Here is a 6000-nt window from a genome sequence, read left to right on the forward strand (position 1 = left end):
TGAGGGTGTGGTGGAATTGCTGCATCGGTATTGCCATTGGAAATTGCTCCTGCCTTTTAAAATGCATTTTCATAAAATGCATTTTCATAAAATGCATCAAGACTTGTAGAAAATGACCAAATCATTTAACCCTGTCATTTTGCCCTGGGGCCCCCATCTTAAGACAATAGCACAAATGCAGAGAAAAATAAATGCCCAAAAGTTTTCATCAACACATTATTCACAAGAGAGAGAAAAAAAGGAAAACAATGAAAATATCACACAATTAAGGCAAAGTTAAGCAAATTAAATCATATTCATTAAAAGGAACATATGTGGGCTTATTCATGTTAACTATGAAGTATACAGCAATATTTATTCAGCCAACAAATATTTATCGAGCCAGCTTTACTATATCATGCTAAGCACAGGTAATACAATGATGAACCAAAAAATGGAGATTTTTGCCTTCATAGAGCTTTTGTATAACACTTATAGTGTAATATTTGGTATAAATTAAAAAATAAAAAATTCACATGCTTTGATTATCACTGCAAAAATGAAATGCATAGACAAACTAAATTTTATCTGGAGTAGTAATAGCACAGATTGATCCCCACCCCCATTCTTCATCATTTTACATATTGCATTCAGTACTTGTTTAATTGATTTTAGACAGAGAGGAAGGGGAGAGAGATTTTATTTATGCATTCATTGGTTGCTTCTTGTATGTGCCCTGACTAGGAATTGAACTCACAACCCTGGAGTATTGGGATAATGCTTTAACCAACCAACTGAGCTATCCAGCCAGGGCTGATTCACTATTTTTTAAATTGAAAATATTATTCAACATACATTGCTGGTGGGAATGTAAAATGATACAAACATTCTGGAAAACAGCTTATTTCTTTTTAAGAGTAATACTAAAATAAACATGCAAGCAACATATAACCCAGAAATTCACTCTTGGTAATTTATTCCAAACAACTGGAAATTTATGTTTATAGATAAACCTGTACATGAATGTTCCTAATAGCTTTATTCATAATAGCCAAAAAGTAGAAACAATCCAGATTCGATCCCCAGTCAAGGCTTGTACAGAAGGCAACCGATTGAGACTTCTCTCGCACATCGATGTCTCTCTCTCTCTCTCTCTCTCTCTCTCTCCCCCCCCCTCTCTCTCTCCCTCTCTCCCTTCCTCTCTCTGTAAAAATAAATAAAAACATCCTTCAGTGAGGATTAAAAAAGAAGTACTATTGTTAGCTGAAAAGGCAGAATAATGAGTAGTCTATATAGAAGAGCTACAGCTCTGCAAGCAGATGAACAGGGTCTGAAATAAATTTGTGCAAAAAGGAAAGCATTATGAAAAGCAGTAGGATCTGAGCAAACGCATTTTTCTCTTCAACAAATTCTTGTTAATGCTGTTGGTTCAAGGTCTTGTAGCAATGTGTACTTTTAAAAGAGACTTGGAGGATTCTCTTCTGCCAAGTCCAAGAACTCTCGAGAGAGGCACGGGGTACAGGAGAAAGAGCATGGGCATTGGAGGCCCACAGACCCGGCGACTGAGGTGAGCTTGCTGGATCTACTTGAACCTGTTTTCCCTTTTAAAAATGAGGATAATATTACCTGCCTCATAGATCGTTGTTAGTGTTAGAAATTGTATACCTATTTACACAGAGGAAAAAATCTAGAAGGATACTGTATCAGGATTATGATCAGCTACAAAGAACAGAATCTCAACCACTGTGGCCAAACAAGATAAGCCTTCATTTTATTTCATATCACAAATATTTGGAGGCAGACAGTCCAGTTTTCGTATAACAGCTCCAAGATTAAAGCAGGAGACATGGCTTTTCCAGTTTTTCTCCCCTACCGGTTCTGCCTGTGTGTTTTTTTGTTTCTTTTTAACATACATTTTGATTGATTTCAGAGATGAAGGGAGAGGGAGAGAGAAATAGAAACATCGGTGATGAGAGAGAATCATCAGTCAGCCAGCTGCCTCCTGCATGCCCCACGTTGGGGATTGAGCCCAAAACCTGGGCATGTGCCCTGACCGGGAATCCAACTGCGACCTCCTGGTTCACAGGTCGACCCTCAACCACTGAGCCACGCCGGGCCTGCCTGTGGTTTTGATTCTCACGGATCCAACATGGTCCCTCCACCTTGAGGCATCTAGTGGATAGTGTAGGCAAAAGCCCGCGCCAGCTGAGTCTGCCTGGAAGTTTCCTATAAGCTTTTCTGTTTACATTAGTCAAAAATTACACACTCAACATATACCTCAGACATATTCTAGCTTCTAAACTCTTCGCAGATAGAGCTTACATCTGGCACAGTGACACATACTATATGCTCAACAAATATAGGTTGAATTGAAAAATTGAATTGTCCCCTCATCAAGGTATGACTTGCTATGTGAATTAAGTCAAAAGTAAAATATTAACTTCTTGACTTGATATGACTAAATGCTCCTGTCAAGAAAGTTCTGTATGTTGCTTCCCTATTAAACACCCACCGTGAGGAAAAAAAACAAAAAAAACACAACTTTTTACCTGACTCCCAAGTCATCCTATGAGCCACATTGGCTGCTTTGCTTTGCCTTGCAGTTGCTAATCTGAAACCCAGGAGACAGAAGCCAGGGGCAGTCCAGTGTGCGGCCTGTTTGGAGAGCATGGTCCATGCACTCCCTCGGAGATGGAGCAGCCGCAGGTGCCAGGTTAAAATTTCCAGAAGAACTGTGTCTCGAGGGTGGGCCTGACAACTGTTAGGCAGCCATGAGTGTGAGAAACTGTATCGAGAACTGAAGCGTCCCTAAAATGAGGAGCTCAGTTAATTAGCCTCACCTATGGTTCCCAAGGCAACAAGGCAACAACCCCCTTAGGATCCTGGGTAATAAGATCCTTTCAAACTCACTTGGGAGATATCGTTTGTCTGTGGTCTGCACCTGCCTTGCTGGATATGATGCATAGGGTTTTCACCTTCTGGGGAGCCAGGTCAAAGCATCCAGCAAATGCACATTAGTTCTTACGTGTTTTCAGGTCCCACTGATATACACTAAATATCCCCCAACAAAGTTCCTCCTATTACAGATTCACCCACGGTGTGTGGAAGGAGGTGATGCTGAGCAATTCATTCCTACTCAGCTCCATACTCTTGATTCATAGCATCATAGTTGCTCATGAGATTGGTTCAAGCAATAGCCTGTTTTTTGGAGGTTATTTAGGTCCATGATTCCTCAGAATTTTGTCTCTAAAACCAAAAGCTTGGTGCTTAAACTAATTTGGCAGCAAAATCTGACCTGAACTGATGATGTAAGTGTATTTATGGTCCTTCCTTATTCTAGTTGGTACAAAATAAGCATACATTTCACTGGGGATATATCCATGGATTTAATTATGGGAGACCTCCCTAGACTCTGCTGGAAGCATTACATCATGCTATACAGTATATATGCCATATTTCTGAAAGAAAGAAAGAAAGAAAAACCTCAGAGTTCCAAAACATCTGGCCCAAGGATGTCGGATAAAGGCTTGTGGCCCTGTAAAATTAAACCTCAGGGAGATGAGCAGTGATTGATGGGTTGGTTATTCAGCATGTCAAATTGTACTCGGAGCACCGTGATAAACTGTAGAGTCTCTGCTTTCCCTGCCCAAACATACAATATATCTCACCCTAACTACTGCATGCTGGACCAGCCTCACAGACCTTTTTGCAGACTCATTATACACTACCCCCCCCTCACCCCACTCCCCACCCCACCCCCAATTCTTACACTAGGAATTCTCACTGGCTCTGCCTATACGGACAAGGCAGAACAACTCCACTTCCTCTTCCTGCTTTTCATATCGTAAGAAAACAAGCATCCACCTAAGGCAAACAACGCCAGTTTCTGCAAGTTTCCAGGGAAGGCAAATGAGAAGAACACCTATAAGGAGAACACCTTTCCCCCTTTGTGCATTGCCTAATTCCCTTTACATAGGACTTGTTTTTGTGACTGCTATACGTGTTACCACAGCAAGCTCACTTTTCAAATATCCAAAATAAGTCAGGAGCATGATTGGGATCTTTCATTGAGCAGGAGTCACGTGCAGACTCCAGGCACATGAAGGTTTCATGGAGGATAAAGCTATTAGAGTGGATGAATGGATTAAGGTCTAAAGGTATTTCTGTTGTCCCCATAGAGGAGATAGTATGGATATTTCCTTGTTGTCCTCTGTCCCCAGAACAATGGAATGGACTAATTGCTCCTCTCAGGGGAAACCCATACCCACAGGCCAAAGGGCATTCCAAAGAAAACTCAGGAGTCCTTCCCCATATCTGACGGAAGAGAGTCCTATAACTCAAAAAGGAAACTCAGTAGACTTCACATCCTCAAAAATTTGCATTCACAACCACCATGTACTCTTTGGTGCAGGATCGCGGGACAGATACCAAATCCTCGCCAGAATTAAGATCTTGTGCTTAGCCCTGAACTGTCAGGGCACATGCCTGTGTTTCAGGCTTGATTCCCAGTAGGAGATGTGCAGTAAGCAGCCAATCAATGACTCTCTTTCATCTTTTATGTTTCTATCTCTCTCTCTCTCCCTCTCCTTTCCTCTCTGAAATCAATAAAAAAATATATATTTTAAAAAGAGTTCTACCCAATTTCTGGAGATGGATGGTGGTCATGGTCATACAACAGGAATGTACTTAATGCTATTGAATTGTACGCTTAAAAAATTTTGTGTTGTGTATATTTCACCAAAATAATAATTTTAAAAAAGAGCAAGAGCTGCACCCAGGATTCTCCACCCTTCTCACTTGCTTCCTTTTCCTTCTTAGCACTTATCAATCCCAGATACTGTAGATCCATATGCCTACTGCCTGCATCCCACCCAGAAGAAAAGACACGCGGGAGAGCAGGTGTTTCCTTTGTTCTCTCCACTCTTACATTTGCAACACCCAGAACAGTGTCTGTTACGATGTAAAAACTCCTAACGATTTTCTGAAGGGATGAATGGAAGCAAGCAAATAAGCTAGGTCTTCAACTAGTTTTCCCACCTGTAATTCCTCTCCATCTAACCCACTTCATCCTAAACATTGACCCTAGAGTTATCTGGGTTACCTTTTTAAGACATGGATCTGATGTCATTCCCATACTCCACAGAATGTCACATACATAGATTAACTATGAGTAATAACTTCCTGATTTCTCAGCATGCCAAAGTCTCATATAAGACTTAATATAACAATCATAAACCAACACCATGAGTAACAACAACAACAACAAATTCCTCAAAGTAGCCGTGGCTTTTTTTCTTTTAATCCTCACCTGAGAATATGTTTTATTGATTTTAGAGAGGAAGGGAGAAAGAGAGAGAAAGAAACATCAACCAGTTGCCTCCCAAAAACACTGGGGATCAAACCCACAACCTAGGTATGTGCCCTGACCAGGAATTGAACCCGCAACCTTTTCTGGTGTGAGGGATGATGCTCCAACCAACTGAGCCACCCGGCCAGGGCAGTAGCTGTGGCTTTTTACATACTGTATGCGATCCACAGTCTTCCTCTGCTCAGATCCCTCCCTCATCCAGAAGGCCCCCTCTCTCCCCACAGCTTACCCCTTCAGGAGTGCCTTTATCCTCCACCCTCTCCACCAGTTGCTAGCTATTGTACTCATCCCTCAGGCCTTCTCCTCCAATCTTCCCCTGAATCAAAAGCTATTGCTGCCCTAGCTGGTTTGGCTCAATAGATAGAGCGTCAGCCTGTGGACTGAAGGGTCCCAGGTTCCATTCCAGTCCAGGGTTCATACCTCAGTGGCAGAGTCGATCCCCAGCCCTGGTGGGGGCTCATTTGGGAGGCAACCAATCCACGTGTCTCTCTCACATCAGTGTTTCTGTCTCTCCCTTTCCCTTCCTCTCTCTCTAAAAATCAATGGAAAAATATCCTCTGGTGAGGATTAACAAAGAAACAAACAAACAAAAGCCATTGCTACTTTGCTTGTGCTCCTCTGGTCCTTTATTTGAAGTCTCCGTTCCAGCACTA

Source organism: Cnephaeus nilssonii (genome assembly GCF_951640355.1).
Source record: "Cnephaeus nilssonii genome assembly, chromosome: 14".
Taxonomy (NCBI): domain Eukaryota; kingdom Metazoa; phylum Chordata; class Mammalia; order Chiroptera; family Vespertilionidae; genus Cnephaeus; species Cnephaeus nilssonii.